At 41.7% G+C, this 19,104-nt stretch overlaps 1 protein-coding gene and 1 non-coding gene across 2 annotated transcripts in view; both read right to left on the bottom strand.

The window, feature by feature from the left end:
- Nucleotides 1-19,104, bottom strand: part of PPM1H (protein phosphatase, Mg2+/Mn2+ dependent 1H) — a 259,966-nt gene that overhangs the window by 197,142 nt on the left and 43,720 nt on the right. The window lies entirely within an intron of this gene.
- On the bottom strand, nucleotides 16,786-16,870 carry TRNAQ-UUG (transfer RNA glutamine (anticodon UUG)). Its single transcript has one exon. It is a non-coding gene; the product is annotated as a tRNA-Gln (tRNA).

The following is a 19,104-nucleotide window of genomic DNA, read 5'->3' as shown; positions in this document are numbered from 1 at the left end:
CCATTAAAATGGCTATTACCAAAAAATAAAGATAAAAACATGTGCTGGTAAGAATGTGGAGAAGAAACATGCATTGGTGGTGGGAACGTAAAACAGTGCAGTCACTTTGGAAAACAGTTTGGCAATTCCTAAGAAAGTTAAATAGAGTTACCTTAAGACCTAGCAGTTCTACTCTTAAGTATGTAATCAAGAAAACTGAAAATACACGTTCATGTAAAAGTCTGTAAAGAAATATTCATAACAGCACTACTCACAGCAGCCAAAAAAGTAGAAACAACCCACATACATACATCAGCAGATGCATGGAAAAACAATGTGCTATATCCATATCACAGAATATTACCTGGCCATAAAATGGAAGTATTGATACATACACAATGTGGACAAACCTTGAAAATGTTATGCTGAGTGAAAGAAATCATACACAAAAGACCACATATTAGATGAATTCCATTTACAGAAAATGTCCAGAATAGGTAAATCTAGAGAGTCAGTAAGTAGATTAGTGGTTCTCAGGAGCTGAGGAAGGGGAATGGGGAGTCACTGTTAATAGTATAATGTTTCTTTCACGGGTGATTAAAAGTTACTGAAATTAAATAAAAGTGATATTTGTACCACCTTGTGAATATACTGAAGACCACTGAATTTTACGTTTTAAAGGGATGAATTTAGGATATGTGAATTATATCTCAATTTTAAAAACAAGAGAACTTATGGTTAATGTAGGGTAGAACTGTGGCATCTAGAACTTTCACTGTGGGGCACAGAATGTTATGTTAACTACCAAGTTGTGCAAAATCATGCTATACGTTCTCACGAAGGTTTGGTAACTTAGATCTATGGAAATAAATGCAGCATTTAGTTCCTTGCCAAATGTTTCTTCATAAACTTATGTGCAGCTTTTGCAATCTCATCAGAGATGAAGTATAAACATGTTAATTGGAAAAACACAACCTCAGTGATTTTCTGCTCTAGCCTAAAAACTCACACATCTAAGGAGGCCATCTTAATTCATAACAAGAGACAAGAGAACGACAATGTCAAAAGCAATGTTAGGGCAAGGTACCATCAACACAGCTGTGCTAGGAGGAGCACCCATGGTTCAGATGCCACATTACAGCCTGCTCTTAACCCCAAAGTCGCTAAGCTACAACATGTCAAAGGGGCAATGAGATGAGGTAACTTCTTGATTCTAAGATCTGATTTTCATATTTTAATTACTCTGAAATTGAGAAGAATTTTACAAATGACTTAAGATTGAGTATGATGGTATCTTTTCACTAAGATGCTGTCACCGAATTTTTGGTTCAGTTGAAAATCAATTGATATCAATGGGTAAGTCTACTGAAACGGTATAGCTGCAGGCACATTTTCCAGCTCAGTCTATCAGATAGTCTATGCCCTACATGCATGATTTCTCTGTGCTGAAAAAGATAATTACATTTGCATTTTAGCAGTCACCATGCAAACATAGTTGAGAGTTGCTCTCCAGCTAGTAAATGTTGATCAAAATATACTGCCCGTAGACCAATCAGAATAGATGGAAATTCTTTTCCCAGAGGGGTCTACAAATCCACACATAATAGGTACTACATTCATAAGTACCCTAACTACAAATTAAATTATTACCAAGAAATTTATGTATTAAGTATGAGAAAGGAGGCCCGTTAGGCAGTTACTAGAAAAAGTCTTCCACAATTTTGAGTTTAAATACTACTTTCTGCATCTAACACCATATATGTTTCCAAAGAATACTTACCTAATTTCATTCAACCTTTCCTGGTAACACTCCTCTAAGAAATAAAAATAGTTAATGTTTTTTCTTGCTAATCTATTTTACAGTAAAGAAACAATGCAATAGAGGTTACTGTATGCTTTTAAAACAACAGACCTGGTCAGTGACAGGGTTAGGACTATATTTCAAGATGTCTCTCTCTGAATCAAGTGTCTTGCCCCTATGCTCCAAGTGGAAATGGTGTGGAAATCGGTAAGACTAAGCACTAGTACCCTTCTTCCATCCTGTAGGTGCTCTGCCACAGGAGGCTTTAGCACAGGCTCCTGGCTGGATGACCCCATGCGGCTCTGCACATTGTCAGCTACACACTCACTTCCTGAGTCTGGCCTCTGCTCTATTCCTAAGCTTTTGCATTGGCCCAATTCCAGGTCCTCCAGTTCTCACTATCCTCTGCTAGTCATTAACAAGCCAATGACATTAAGGACAAAGGTGCCCTACCACGCCGTTCCCAAGAACTTTCAGCTACAAAATGACTCATTTGATCTTTGCCACATCTCCCCCACATAGGTAGGTCAAGATCATTATCCCCAACTTAAACAAAAGGCAACTAGAACACAGGGAGCTGCAGAGATTAGACAAAGCTGCTAAATGAGAGAAAAAAGTCTAGAATCCACATCATTTTATTGATTCAATGCTAGAGTACTTTCTATTTTACCACATAGATGGTAAGATAGTAAGTTGGCATAGCACTAATGTATTCATCTATAGATTCGTTCAACAAGTATTTATACCACATACATCAGGATGTGTAAAGGTTGAGGGGGCTAGAATAGAAAACAAAAAAGAAATGTAGTCTCTAGTCCCGTAAACTTGAGTTTGTGAAGACACTGATTTAATAATACAAATAATTACAAACTGTAATGACTGTTAAGAAGGAAAATAATCAAGAGATGAGAGAAGTACCCAGGAACCCTAACTTGGGTCAGAGTGTTAGAGAATAGTTCTTTGAGGAAGTTACATTTCAGTTGAGGATGAAGTCAGCTAGATGAGGAGAGAGGAAGAAGAGTGGTTCTTGCGGAGGGAAGGAGGCAAAGGGAAACATACGCAAAGGCCCTGAGGCAAAAAATATCTTGGAAGATGGGCCACGTGCTGAGAGATTATTCCAGAGGCAGCTCATGTGCCTCACAGCAGACTGTAAAGAATTTTGGTTCTTTAAAAATTTTTTTTAAATTTTTATTTATTGTTGAGAATGAGAGAGACTGAGTTCAAGTGGGGGAGGAGCATAAAGAGAGGGAGACAACAGAATTCAGAGCAGGCTCCAAGATGTGAGCACAGAGCCTGATGCAGGGCTCGAACCCATGAACCATGAGATCATGACCTGAACTGATGTCAGACGCTTAAGTGACTGAGAATTATAGGTGCCCCAAGAAATGTGGTTCTTATCCCAAATGTAAAAGGCACTCACTCAGAGGTGTGAAGCAAGGAGATGCTGTGAGCTGACTTGCATTTTTAGAAGATTTTGGCTACTGTCCAGTCTAGAAAATGAATTGGAGGACACAAGAATAGACAGTGGGGAGACCACTTAGATCATGGTAAAATGGTGCCTGGTAGAGGATGATGGCAACATAAATGGAGAGGAAGGGCCGTGAAATAAAAATGAAGCTTGGTTGGGCAAACTCAAAGAACCAGGGAGCTGGATCTCTGAGAGACCAAGGCCACACTTTTAACATCTTCACCTTGAATAAATTTTAAAAGCAGGACTTGAATCTGAAGTGAAATTCAAGTTCTCTAACTGGTTATGGCTTCAATATGGTCAGTTGGCTCCATATTACTTTGGGCCAGATATAGAAGGCACTCCTCAAACACCACTGCAACAACCTTTCTAAACTATTACTAAGACTTGGGACCTAGCTGACTCGAGATGGTTGAGAATCATTTTCTAAGGTCAGACAATTCCCTATTTAGGAAAGTCCAAGACCAGAACTGGTAAACATTCTCATTACATAGAAAAGGGACATTTGAAAGCATGCCTTTATTAAAAAAAAAAAAAATTAAGATGGCATTATCTTAAGAATAGCACAAACACATTTATGTAGCTTCTGTGCTTTATGTTAATTTAAGAATGAAAAATAAACTGCCTTGCCATTTTCAGTCCCAATATTGAATTGTGTAACACTTGAACACTCACCCTTGGATTTCTACATGATGAGAACTGAGGAGTGGAAGGAATATGTAGGAGTAGGCAAAAATCACAAAAGCTCACAGCCAAATCTCAGCTATTCTTTTATCTGTCTTCTGCAAAAAGGTAAGAATTCTACTGGCCACACCCAAGTTTCCACAGGCACTGCCCTGATGGTAGGTGCTGGTCATGCAGCACCCAAGCATTGGTGAGAATTTTTTTTNTTTTTTTTTTTTTTTTTTTTTTTTTAATCTATACACAAGATTCAAGCCTGGAAGAGGTCTCATTGTTGTTTTTTTTTTGCTTAGAGGCAACCATTTTGGGTCATATACCCAGTAAGTGATGAAGACTAGGTTGGAAGTTCTCAGACAACACAGACATGACTCTAGGGCTAAAAATTCTGAAACAGTGTTAATGAAGTCCAGAAGATCTGATCAACCAATCCCCAAGAAATCCAAATGAGAAGAAAAGTGAATGCTGTTATGGAAGCCAATGAGGCTCAGGATGGCACAGAATCAAAGACAAATACCTTGAAGAAAAAGCATTTAGGGTGACTATAAGGTATGGACAGGTATGCTTTATTTTTGTTATGTTTGTTTGTTTAGATAGGTATGTTTAGTCAGAAATCTAAAACCAAAATAATTTGGGGATTATAGAAATTTTATAGACAGCACAATTGGGCTTTTTGGGGTGGACTCTTTTGTTAAAATAACATGAATATTTTTATATAGAAAATTAAGGGGTATTTCTGGTGCTTGAGGTTAATGGAACGTCTATTTGGCTTTTTTGTGGAAATTTTCTTCAGACAGGAAAGAAATGAATATTAGAAAGGGAGAAGGAAAGTCCAAGATTGTTACAAGATTGTGAAAGAGCAGTTAACTGGTTCAAAATGGTTTCAAGTCACCTGGCATGGGTTTGCCCTTTATTTTAACAATTTTGAAATGTTATTGCTACTCCACTGTTGGTGAAATTTTAAGGAAGAAACCAGGGAGAAATGGGCATTACTAAGGCTTCTGAGAAGGTATTCATGATATTCTTATTAACGGAACTGTAAATCAAGGCAGGACAATTTGAAGAATGAATAATGAGCATGTCCAAAGCATGCTGATGAGTGCCCAGCTCAGGGTGGTATAAGGGCTGACTTGCGTCCTGCCAGAGATCTTTTTGCTGAACCTAATAACATGAGATCTCTGACTTCAACACGGGCTAGGTTATCACATGTACAATCAGGAGAAAGTAGAGGTGAGATTCAATTTCCTGTCCCACTGAATCAGGAATCCATAATCTTTACTGGGTAGAGAAATAAAAAAGGGGATCAATAAAAGGTCTGAAATTGGGTTATTAAAAACAAAGAGTACAAATGCAGGAAGGAGATAGAAACCTAGAAGATGTTAGTTCATCAAAAAAAAAGAACCACGTCTGCAGGTTTTAGCAGACAAGTAGCCTTAAAATGTTTTCACCTTAGGCTCCAGCGACAGAACTATGGTTTATTTAGAAAAAAGAAGGCGAGGATTCACAATGTTGCTCTATTCAAGGCAAATGAGGCCATTTGTTGAATGAGGCTCTCAGTGCTGTCTGCCACTATTGTAGACTAAACATTTGTGCACCCTCAAAATTCGTACATTGGAATCCTAGTCCCCAGTGTCATGGTATTTTGGAGGCAAGGCCTTTGGGAGGTGATTGGGTCCTGAGGTTGGAGCCATCACGAATGGATTTAGTGCCCTTATAAAAGATAACCCTTCCTCCATGGTAGGACAGAGGGAAAGAGAGTCCTCTGTGAACAAGGAAGTGGGACTTCACCCAACACCCAATCTGCTAGAGCCTTGATTTTGGACTTCTCAGCTTCCTGAATAGTGATGAAATTTTGTTCTTTAAGTCATCCAGTTTATGGTATTTTTTGCTATAGAAGCCTAAACTAAAACAGCGAATGGAGTGGGAAAAAAATTAATATAGAATTAATATACAGAGGTAAGTATCCAAGATGGTGAAAAAACCTAAAACCACATTCCATGAGGACATTCAACCCAGGAAAAAGACAAGAAGGACAGCACTTGGAATGAGGTGCTGCCTGATGGGACAGATATATGTAGCACACCTGTGTGTCTCCAAAGGTAGAATTAGCCCCACGAACAGAGGCCAGCCATGCAAAGTCAAACAGGGCTGCCCACAAATCTGAGTTCACCATGACTCAGGGTTCACACGGTGGGCGGGTGATGCTTGACAGGAATAACATAAAAAAAACTGGTCAGATATGGACATATCGAACAATTCCTCACAAACCCGACATTCAGTTATGTAAGTTCAAAGACTAGTTCCTAAGCTGTGCCCAGTTGCCTACAGGCATCAAATCCAATGATCTAACTGCCACCATTTCTTTTTTCTTTCTTTTTTATTTTAGAGTGAGTGAGCAAGCATGCATGAGCGGGAGAGGGGCGAGGGAGAGGAGAGAGAATCTTAAGCAGGCTCCCTGCTCAGCATGGATCCCAACAAAGGGCTCCACTCCACAACCCTGGTATCATGACCTGAGCTGAAAAAGCAAGCTCAACCACTGAGCCACCCAGGCACCCGCCCCCGCCCATTTCTTTACCACATGCTCTGGCTGCCTTAAGCACAGTATGTGGACAAGCTTGAGTCAACCTTCAAGCCTAGTTTGAAAAGAAGTTTAAGTTCTTTTTGCTCTTAAAACACACTATTGCCCAATTTCTTTCAATCTCTCAGAAACAGGCGTATGGCATCCCTTGACCTAGACTATGTATATTTTGCTCTGATTAAAAATATAGTCTATGTTCAGTCTGAGATAATCATTCTGGAGGCGTATTCTTGGCCAAATCTTTTTAAATCTTGGCAGTGTCTTCCTCCCCGGACTTAACACACTGTGTGAGCAGCCTGCTATTATGGGCTGTTCTTATGGCTGTTGTGTCCGCAGATGCAGTAGGCTTTCTTGATTGAACACAGACCCGAAGATACTATCAGCACATCCTGGTGCAGTGAGGACTAAGCGCTTTTCACAGAGAATGGCTGCCCCTCGCCTAGGGAGCAGCCAAACTCTAGCAGCATTCTTAGCTCAGTTTCTACAGCTGCCTAAGCTATTGCTCCACCTCATTTCTCAGACTGCTTATCTTAGGTTTTCCTCTCATGAACTCTGACCACTTGACACCATTGGACATATGCAACAGTCTGAAACGCCTTCCCTGCCCTTTTTCCAGCACGCTGTTGAGGGGCTCAGTTCACCAGCTACGTCTACCATGCTAACACACACCACTTGTTTCTGCTGTCCTTGTCCATCTGTTCCAGCATAGGTAAGGCTTCTTTGGTGATGGTCCTATCATTCTGTCTCATCCATTTCCAGTTCCTCAACAAGAACTTGGACCAGAACAGCCTATCAATAAACACTGTATAATAGTGGTAACTAGTATCAATTGAGCTTACCATGCACCAGGCACTCTACATGGACCATCTCCCTTAATTGTTCCCAATCACCCACGAGACATATATGATTATCCCCATTTTGAAATGAAGCAGCAGACTCCTCAGGAGGTTAAGGAATTTGCTCAAGGCCACCTTGCTAAGAAGCGGTCCAGCAGATATCCAGTCCCAGATTCTAGACTACCTGTGATCTAAAAACACTCCTTCTGCCCCTGTACCTAATACAGCCAATCTGGGGGAGGGAATGGTTCACCCCCACATCAGCAGGGTGAAACAGTACAGAACACATAAGAATGGTTAATAGTTTATTAGCCATTAAATTCCCAATTAAGACCATACATTTACTGGGACACCTGGGTGGCTCAGTCGGTTAAGCGTCCAACTTCAGCTCAGGTCATGACCGCACAGTTTGTGAGTTCAAGCCCACGTCAGGCTCTGTGCTGACAGCTCAGAGCCTGGAGCCTGTTTTGGATTCTGTGTCTCCCTCTGCCTCTGAAAAGTATACATTAAAAAAAATTTTTTTTAAAGACCATACATTACTATCATGTTTTCTTTGCAGGGACACTAGCTCAAACATTCCAAATCATGAGGAAGAAGTCTGATGGACTCAATTTCTTTTTTTTTTTTTAATGTTTTTAAATTTATTTCTGAGAGAGAGAGACAGCATGAGCAAGGGAGGGTCAGAGAGACAGGGAGACACAGAATCTGAAACAGGCTCCAGGCTCTGAGCTAGCTTTCAGCACAGAGCCTGACACAGGGCTCAAACCCACAAACCATGAGATCATGACCTGAGCTGAAGTTGGACGCTTAACCGACTGAGCCACCCAGGCACCCCTGATGGACACAATTTCAAGGTCTGAAACTAAATTTTATTTACTTCCCGGTACCTATTTCCTTTTATAAAATGCTATCTATGCTGAACGGAGAAAAAACGTTCTTCATCTCCTCCTCTGCCCCATCAGGGTGTCACATGCTGTTGAGATGGAAAGATACTCTACTCAGGGCTCTATCAGAGGGGAAACCTCAGGAGGAAATAATAGAACACGGTTTGATTGCTTGTTATGGAACAGCTGGTTTCAATTTGATGCTATTTTTGCTTAGTTTGTACTCAAGACAGAAGTAGCTGTAACACTTGATGCTTTGGATTTTAAACTGTGTTTTGTGGAACCTTAGTGTTCCTAAGGGTCTCAGGGGAGGGTGGTGGCTGGAAGGTGAAGGGTGGAGGATGGAATTTCAAGGAAGATTTAAAAACCGTGGAAACCATGATTTTAAAGGTATCTGGGATAAGAATATTTTCTCTAATTCCTGTCCCCTATGATGACAATTGGGTTCTGCTGATGGAAGCAGAGTCTTAGTATCAAGTCAGATTTCAAGATCTAGCCTTGATTGAGTCCACTTGTACCAACCACCTGCCCTCTTGGTGGGGAGGAAAGGAAAACGGACCATTCTAATGAGTCACTGCTTAGGAGGAAGTATGTTTTACTGTTTTCCTTCCCTAACATCCTCAGAGGCTGCAAAAGGTCTTCTCTCCCTCTACTTAAACTACATACAAATGCTATGATTAAACTTGGGGTTCCACCCTCGCAGCACAGGAGAATGTTCTACAGTCCTTAAAAATGGTATTGATGGCCAGGTTTCTTTGCAGACCAACTGAATTGGAATCTCTGGGGAGTGAGATCCAATCTTGAGGATTTCTGAACACCTCCTCCAAGGACACGGATGATCAGTGAAGGCAGACGGCCTGGAGGAGATGCCTGTTCTATAGTCAGCTATACTAGAGGACCCGACATCCGAGTGTGCTTGGTGGTCTGTAAAACTTTTATATTACTGCAGGTCTTTAATTTTCAAAACTTAGGTTAAAAACAGACCTTCAGAGAATAAAATGAATCTTACTCTAAGCAAGCTCGTTGGTAAGAGAGAAAAAGTGGTTACAATGGAACAATTTTATACACACAAAATTATACATACACACATACATAACCACAGCTCTGACAGAATTTAGAAGATTTAATTAAGTAGAAAAGAGACATCTTCCCAGTAGGGAGAAGATTAGGTTGTGAACACTAAAGTTTATTAAGTTTTCATTTATTTATTATTCTTTGAGAAGGAGTGCAAGCAGGGTAGAGACAGTGAGAGTGAGTGAGTGAGAGAGAGAGAGAGAGAGAGAGGGAGAGAGAGAGAATATCCCAAGCAGGCTCCATGCTGTCAGCACAGAGACCCACATAGGGCTCACACTCATGAAACTGTGAGATCATGACCTGAGCCAAAATCAAGAGTTGGACACTTAACCAAATGAGCCANGACCAGGATTCTGGGGGGGGGGGTGCGGGGGGAAGGCATGCAGGGTAATAGGTCCACATTTCATTTGGCCAACTCCTACCCATCCAGGAGATCTCAACTTTTGTTCTTTTTTCTGTGAGGCTTTCCCTGAGCCCCAGGTTTGGGATTAGGGGCTTCTCCTCACCACAGTCACACCCACCTGGGCTGGGCCCAACTTTTGAATTGGAGGTCATGGACTTTATTCTGACTCTGCACTGGGTTACTTGTGAAGCTTCCAATAAAGTACACTCAAATTCCCGTGGTAGAAAGGCTCCCAGAACCCCACAGCGGGGCATGGGGGACTGGTGGGGCACAATTGGGGCGTTTCTCGGATAAATTCCATCAGAACAGCACCTAAACCCCACCCCTGATGTCATACATGAGCAAGACAATAGACTGTGCTTAAAAAGACTAACCTGACAGGGAGAACACACTGGGAACAGGAAGGCCCAGGTTCCAATGGTGGTCTGGATAGAAAACCCCTAGTACTCTTTCAATCTAACAGTCTGCTCTGTCACCTGTGACATAAATGCTCTGGGTACAAGGTCACTGTCATGATGGCAGTTTGAGCATTTGAAAATCTCCCCCCAGGCCTCAAATTAACAATTCAAAGCTGAATCATTAGCCCCCATAGGAGGCTTTTCTTCCCATCATCACCCCCTTCTCAGACAGCTGCATCCTGTGCAGTTAGAGGAGGGAACCAGACAGCAAAGTCTGAGGCCCATTTTGTAGGTTCGGCATTCTACCGCAGCTCTGTGAGTGGTAGAATCTCACCTGGAGGGGACCTTCTGACCGAGAGGGGACCTCACAGACAAAGTAACACCAACCCCTGGAGTGTCTGAAGCCACACATGCCATTAACATGACAAACTTGAACTCAAATGCTCAAATAACCTCCCCTCAAATCAGTGAGATGAAATCCCATTCAAATATCTGATTTGCACAAGCTGACTGCTTATCATGAAATATCAGGTATGGACTCATTTTGACTGAGAAGGAATGAAATCATTGAAGCATCCCATGGTGTGGCTGGATCCTGGAAAACAAAGACATTAGTGGAAGTCAGGTGAGATCCAACAAAGCCTATACTTCAGTTAACAGTGTGATCCTGTATTTGTTTTCTCTTGTTATATAACCAACAAATGAACAGAAAACAACACACTGTAACAAAAATGTAAAAACTAGACACATTTATGATCTTAGATTTTCTGTAAGTCAAAAGTCTGGCACAGTGTAGCTGGATCTTACAAGGCTGAAATCAATGGTTGGCATGCTGAGGATTTCCTTTGGAGATCTGGGTCCTTACCCAAGCTCATTGTGGGAAGAACTTAATTTCTTACAGGTGTAGGACTGAGGTCCCTGTTTTCTTATTGGCTGTCGGCCTTAGGACAGTTTCAGCTCCTAGAGGTTACCCTCAGGTCCTGTCCACATGGGCCCCTCCAAGTGCTATCTGCTTTCTTCTAGCCAAGGGTGTGTCTGCTATTGCTTCTTTCAGTCTCTGAAAGGTTCAACTGATTGGGTAAGGCCCACCCAGGATAATCTCCCTTTTGATTATTCAATTGACTAGGGACCTCAGTTGTACCAGCAAAATCCCTTCTGCCATGTAATATACCATAATTATACTGTACTACTCTACTCCATCATACTCACAAACCCTGGCCACTTTCAAGGGAAGGGGATGATACAGGGAATGTGCGGGGGTGGGGGAGGGGGCAGGAATCTTGGGGCCATGTTAGAATTCTGCTTGCCACAGGTACCTGTGTGAATTTCTTACTTTTGACAACTGTATTAGGATTATGTGAGAAGTTAACGATAAGGGAAACAGGAACACCCTGAAGAACTTCAGCAATTCTTTTGGTATCTTAAAAAGAAAAACTTAAAAACATGGAATAAAAATCATGCTCTCTGAAACAGCCCAATTATTTGCCAACCTGTGTCTTGTTCTCTGGCCTGTGTTATGTTGAATTTACCAAAAGGGAAAGAGTTATAAGAGGACTGTACAACTTTTCTCAAGTAACATACCAAATCACACCATTGGGGTAAGAATTATAGAGCACAATAATGCTGTTGCTTTATCTTCAAATAAAGATACATGATCTGAATTTAAGGGAACTCTTATGAAAAGGCAATGTAAAAGTTGCTTGTACATCTGTAGTCAATATTTATTTCAACTCAAAAAGCCTCTCGTTAATGAACTGACTCTAGTAAGCTTAGTTTGCTTCACCACTATTATCTTCACTAGTTTGCTTCACCACTATTATCTTCACACCTTCCTATTTTTTATGGCTCCTGGTATTTTAATCACCATTACTCTCTTTAGCAAGCAAGTCTTACATGCTTGCATGTATATTACTTCTCTCTGTGTATAACTTCCAAGCACCAAATCTCTGATAACTGGTGATAATAACTGTTATAATTAACTTAAAACACCACGTATACCATGCAATCAGAAAACAATGTGTTAATAATCCAAATAATTTTGGATATACACAGTTTCATATAACTGAGTAGTGTGATTCAAGTTAAATGGTTGAAGAAGTGCTGTATATTTTTTATTCTCTACACCCAAAGTGGGGCTCAAACTCATGATCTGAGATCAAGTCACATGCTCTTCCCACTGGGCCAGCCAGGTGCCCCAGAAGTTCTGTGTTTAACAAGAAGTAACAAAATTGAATAATCTCACTAACAGCATATAGTCACTCTGTGGGAAGTGTCCATACCCCCTCACAGGAATATTTATCAAAGTATAAAACCTCATTTTTATTTTTTAAAAGAGAGAGCTCAAGCAGGGGTGATGGACAGAGGGAGAGAGGGACAGAGGGAGAAGGAGAGAAAGAGAACCCTAAACAGGCTCCATGCTCAGCACAGAGCCCAACGTGGGGTCCAGTCCCACAACCTGGGACCCATAACCCAAACCAAAACCAAAAGTTGGTCACTCAACCAACTGAGCCACCTAAGGGCACTTAGGTGCCCTTAACACCTTATTTTCTAAACTTCCTGGCTAAAATATGTCACTAGAAGGGTCACACAGAAAAAAATGAATTCACTGGATTTCTAAATCTTCACCTCCAACCATTTTATTATCAGCAGTGACATATTAAAGAAAGCAAAAGCTCATCAGAAATATTTCATCATAGAAATGTTTTATAATAGTTGTCACAGAGTATTTAGGATTTTTTTAAAAAATGTATTTAAGTAGGCTCCACACCCAACGTGGGGCTTGGACTCATAACCCTGAGATCAAGAGTCCCTACTGAGTAAATCAGCCAGGCAGCCAATATTTGGGATTTTCTAATCTTCAAATGAGGAAGGTGCCACATCTAGCCGAGGTCCTTATACACAGCATCTTAATTGAGTCCCTTGTTCTTAGGCCAGTTCAGTGTCTCACTCCCTGCCCCCTGTAGAGTACATCTTCCTTGTTTCTGGTTCAGCTAGCCACTTTCAGGTAGTCAGAATGGTCTTCCTGTCCCTTTTAACCTCCAGTCTACTGATAGGTTGACCTTCCTCTTTCTAAATTGCAACATCCCTCAAAACTACCATGAAAAATCCTGTTTCAGCAGTTCCTGACCTTGATTCAGCTGGTGATCCTACAAAATTCTGCACATCACATACTTCTCCCTGATTTTCAGTGCCTCAGTTTCTCTGGAACAAACTCAGCCCCTTCTCTACTGTATTAGGCTCCTGAGCCTTAGTGGTCCATTTCTGTGCTCTGGTTAACAACCCCAGGTGTGGGGAGCCTTGGGTCCAAGTACTACAGAAAGAAAGGGACATAATGCAAGGGTAACCAGAATAAAACTACCTGTGTGGTCTGCAAACCCCAAAATTTTACTGCCTCTGTGGTTGTCTTTACTGTCCCCTTTCTAGTCCTGAGCCACAGACTTGAATAAGAATTACCAGGAGACATTCATGACTCAAAATTAGCTCCACTGGGGTGCCTGGGTGGCTCAGTCAGTTTAGTGTCCAACTTCAGCTCAGGTCATGATCTCACAGTTTGTGAGTTCGAGCCCTGCATTGGGCTCTGTGCTGACAGCTTAGAGCCTGGAGCTTGCTTTGGATTCTGTGTCCCTCTTTCTCTGCCTCTCCCTTGCTTGTGCTCTGTTTCTCTCTGTCTCTCAAAGATAAATAAAACATTAAAAAAAATACATTCTAAAGTAGCTGCCTTCGGCAGATTCCCTACTTCCCTGGTTAAGAGTGAGTACAAATGAGCCTATGATCAGGAACCTCTCCTTAACTCTTGCAAATACTGCAGGATCCGCTGCTATAAAGCAGTTACTGTCCAATAACAATCTTTAAACTCTTTGGCCCAGGTTGTTCTTGATAACAAGATAGCCCCTGGTTATCTTTTAGCTGAACACCAAGGTGTTTGTGCTAGGGCTGACACCACTTGCTGCCCCTGGATTAACTCTTCTGGAGAGGTTGACACTCAGCTACATAACATTACTGAACAAGCCACTTGCTTAAGAAAAAGATTATTTCAGGGGTGCTTAGGTGGCTCAGTCAGTTAAGAGGCTGACTCTTGATTTTGGCTCAGGTCATGATCTCATGGTTTCATGGGTTCGAGCCCCACATCCAGCTCTGTGTTAGCACTGAAAAGCCTGTTTTGGATTCTCTCTCTCCCTCTCTCTCTCTGCCCCTCTCTCCTCTCTCAAAATAAAAATGAAAAAGAAAACTTAAAAGAAAAAAGAAAGGGATTCCTTCAACAAGGTGTCTGGGTGACTTCTAGGATTTTGACTGGTTTGGGTCTTGGTATACCAGGACTCCGAAGTGCACTCCAGACACTGGGAATTACCCTGCTTGGAATAGTCCCAATAGTCTCCCTTGCACATGTATCCTCTCAAAGGCTTTAAATGTATGCTCCGAGCCCCTCACCACCAAGTAGATGATCTCCCTAAGACTCAAAGGTCAGAAAGGGAATGAAGACAATGACCAATGTGAACCTGACACCGTGACCTGTGAATAAGACACAGAGGGCAACAAATACCATGAGAGTGAATCTGAGCGTCTGATCAAAAGTGGGGGATTATTAAAAATAAAGTCATTTGTGCTATGGGCATGTCACCAAACCAGGTTAATTTCAGCATCTCCCAGGAGTGGAATCTTGAACCAGTCAATCTCAAATTACCTGGTTAGCACAAAGGAGGTCATCTGCCTGCCAAGACCCCTTCCATCCCCATGAAAGAAAGGTGACCTTGCCTGAAACAATCCACTATTTTCTAGTAACTTCCTTATCGGCCCCCTTCTGCCCATAAAAGTCTTTCATTTTGTACAGCTCTTTGGAGCTCCTTTCTATTTGCCAGATGGGATGTTGCCCAATTCATGAATCACTGACTAAATCCAAAAAGATCTTTAAAATGTACGCAGTTGAGTTTTGTTTTTTAACACAGGCAAAGCTGAGGACAATATTCCTGGCTGAGGGGAGACCAACTGCACAAGCCTGAAGTGGAGGTAAGTTTACTGTAGTCAAGAGACAGAAAGGAGGTGTGGGGGCCTACGGCAGGCTGGCCTAAGATGGGCCACTTTGGTACATTATTTTATTATTTTTTTAATGTTTTATTTTATTTCTGAGAGAGAGAGAGAACATGAGCAGGGGAGGGTCAAAGAGAGAGGGAGACACAGAATCTGAAACAGGCTCCAGGCTCTAAGCTGGCTGTCAGCACAGAGCCCGTCGCGGGGCTCCAACCCATGAACCGCGAGATCATGACCTGAGCCGAAGTCAGAGGCTTAACCAACTGAGACACCCAGGCACCCCTGTACACTAATTATTTTAAATAAAAGTTACTTGAGAGATCAATCACCTAAGCAAGGAGGGCACTCAGTCCCTCCTCTTCTCTCCTCCCAGAAAGCAGGAAATCAGTCTCGCATCTGAGATTTCTCTGTCTCATGTAAATTTAATTCTTAGTCCAGCCGGAAGATCTGAGGATAGAGAAGAATTTTTCCTCCCCTTCAGAGACCAGGGTGCCCGAAGACTGTGAACCTCTGAGGTGGTCAGGCTCCATACAGGAAGTCTGGAAGCCACTGATGGGATTTCAAGCAACAGTGACACAATCTAATTAACATTTGTAATGATCATTCTGGGAACTGTATGAAGAAAAGGCAGTTTGAGTAGGTGCAGGAAGACAAGTTAGGAAGCTCGGTTAGGAGTCCAGAAGAGGGATGTCAAGCACAATAAAGAAAGGGAAGAGGATAGGATCTGTTTTAGAGGTAGGTCCAAAAAATGTGCTGGTAAGGGGAGAGCGGTGAGGGAGAGGACAGAGCACAATGCCTGAGCATTTTACATCATCATCCAGGTGGGTGGTGGTGCCATTTACTGAAACGTATAAAATGGAAGGAAGGGTAGGATTTAGGGAAAAGGGAACAAAGGCACTAAAACCAAAGCTCTACCCATGATGAGGAAGCCAAGAGGAGTCTAGAGGTTGTTTCTATAAGGACATGGGGCTCAGGCCTGGAGGTATTTGGCAGTCATCAGCATATGAACGGTATTTAGAGATAACGGAGTAGAAAGACTGGAATCTAGAGCCTAACTCTGGTCAAGCAGAGGACGATGAGCCCACAAGGGAAATTTCAGTAGTGACATCCCAGTGAGGGAGAAGAAAATCACGCGGGTATTACTGGAGAAGCCAATACAAGAACAGACTATTTCATGGAGGGAGCGAGCCACTGAGCCACATACTGTTAAATAAGCCATGTAGGGACTGCTGTTTTTGCAATATGGAGGTCATTGGTGAGGTTATGAAAAACAGTTTCAAAGTCAAGTTAGAAGGAATCCAAAGAAGGGTAGAGAGAGGAGAGAATAAAGTATAAATCAATTCAGGATTTATAAACAACTTTTAAGACACTTACTTGATTACTTCATTTAATCCCCAGAATTAATGCCACTTCACAACTAAAACATTACTTGCCTGAAGTCTTGTGAGTGAGGCCAGGGGATACAGCAAGAATTAGAAACCCACAATCAGATTCCAGAGCTCACATTCTTTTTTATTTTTTATTTATTTTTTATTCTTTTAAATTTTTTTTTAAAAAAAGTATTTCTGAGAGAGAGACAGCATGATCAGGGGAGGGTCAGAGAGAGAGGGAGATACAGAATCTGAAACAGGCTCCAGGCTCTGAGCTAGCTGTCAGCACAGAGCCCGAGGCGGGGCTCGAACCCACGAACTGTGAGATCATGACCTGAGCCAAAGTCAGATGCTTAACCGACTGAGCCACCCAGGCACCCCAGAGATCACATTCTTAAACACTAAAATAGAATTTCAGGAAGTTGAATGTGATATGAAAGAGGGTTTGTAGTAACTGTTGCCCATGGTTTTCAAACTAAACTGCCCAAAAGCTCTAGAAGCACATCTTTAAAAGACGACTCAAACTGTTAACAGTGGTTGGTTGCCCGGCCACGTGCAGCCTCAACCTACATCCATTCTGGAGCAAGATTTTTAAAATTTCAAGATCAAAATTTTCTCAATATTCAAGACTCATTACTGTCAAGATAGAAGCTCTTCTGGACTCGATCTATAGATTCCATNCATGACCTAAGTGAAAGTCGGATGCTTAACCGACTAAGCCACCCAGGCGCCCCACCAGCAAGTTATTTTATCAGTTGTCAACAAACTGATCCTGAAGTTCATCTGGAGATGCAAAAGACCCAGAATGACTGACCTAATACTGAAGCAGAACAAAGTTGGAAGCCTGACACTGTCCAACTTCAAGACATACTAAAAAACTACAGCAGTCAAGATGGAATGATACTGAAGAACAGAAAAATAGATCAATGGAACAGAGAACCCAGATATAGACCCACATGGTCAACCGATTTTTGACAGGGGAACACGAGAGACACAATGGAGCAAGGAGAGTCTTTTCAACACACAATATGGGAACAACTACACGTCCACATGCCAAAATGAATCCAGAACCAGAGCTGACATGCTTCACAAAAATTACCTTAAAATGATCACAGACCTAAATGTAAAGTACTGAACTATAAAACTCCTAGAAGTAACAGAGGAGAAAATGTAGATGATCTGGGGCTTGGTGATGGCTTTTTAAATACAACACCAAAGGCCTGACCCATGAGAGAAAGAATTGGGGGGCTGGTCTTCATTAAAATTTAAAACTTCTGCTCTGCAAAAAACATAGTCAAGACAATGAGAAGACAAACCATGGACTGAGGAAAAAACACCTGCAAAAGACATTATCTATAGAGGACTATGACCCAAAACATACAAAGAACACTTAAAATTTAGTAATAAAAATATTATGTCTCACACACACACACACACACACACACACCCTAATTTAAAAAATGGGCCAAAGACCTTAACAGACACCTCACCCAAGAAGATAAACAGATGGTAAATAGGCATATGAAAAAAGTATTCCACATCACATATCATCAGGGAAATGCAAATTAAAATAACAATGAAGAGGGGTGCCTGGGTGGCTCAGCTGGTTGAGCATCTGACTTCTGCTCAAGTCATGATCTCACAGTTCGTGGGTTTGAGCCTCACGTAGGACTGTGGTGACAGCTCAGAGCCTGGAGGCTGCTTTGGATTCTGTGTCTCCCTCTCTCTCTCTGCCCCTCCCCTGCTCGTGCTCTCAAAAATAAGTAAATGTTAAAAAAAAAATTAAGACAACAACAAACAAGATACCACCTAAACACTTACTAGAATGGCCAAAATCTAGGACACAGACAACACCTATTGCTCATGAGGATGGGGAGCAACAGGGACTCTCATTCCTTGCTGGTGGAAATGCAAAAAGGTAGGTAGTTTCTTACAAAACTATGCGTACTCTTACCATATTGTCCAGCAATCACAATCCTTGGTACTCAGTGTAGTGGGCGACTTAGATCCACATAGAAACCTGTACATGATGCTTACAGCAGCTTTCTTCCTAATTGCCAAAGCCAAGATTCTCTTGTGTAGTGAATGGATCAACGGTAGCACATAGATAATGATGGAATATTTCTCAGTGCTAAAAAGAAAGGAGCTATCAAACTATGAAAAGATAAGGAGGAAATGTAAATGCTTATTAGTAAATAAAAGAAGCCAATCTGAATATATATGTATCATTCCAACTATAGGACATTTTAGACAAGGCAAAATTATGGGGGTGCCTGGGGGGCTTCGTTGGTCGAACATCAAACTTCAGCTCAGCCATAATCTCTTGGCTCATGAGTTTGAGCCCTTTGTCGGGCTCTCTGCTGACAGCTCAGAGCCTGGAGCCTACTTTGGATTCTATGTCTCCCTCTCTGCCCCTTCCCTGCTCACACTCTGTTTCTCTCTTTGTCCCAAAAATAAATAATAAAATAAACATTTTCTAAAAAGGCAAAAATTATGAATACACTAAGAAGGTCAGTGGTGGCCAGGGGCTGGGGGAGGGATGAATCAGTGAAACACAGAGGGTTTGTAGGGCAGTGAAACTATTCTGTGTGATACTTCAATGGTGAATAC

Source organism: Crocuta crocuta, unplaced genomic scaffold (genome assembly GCF_008692635.1).
Source record: "Crocuta crocuta isolate KB4526 unplaced genomic scaffold, BGI_CrCroc_1.0 scaffold791, whole genome shotgun sequence".
Lineage (NCBI taxonomy): Eukaryota > Metazoa > Chordata > Mammalia > Carnivora > Hyaenidae > Crocuta > Crocuta crocuta.
Note: the sequence above shows the minus strand (reverse complement) of the source record. Positions and strands in the feature narration are given on the sequence as shown.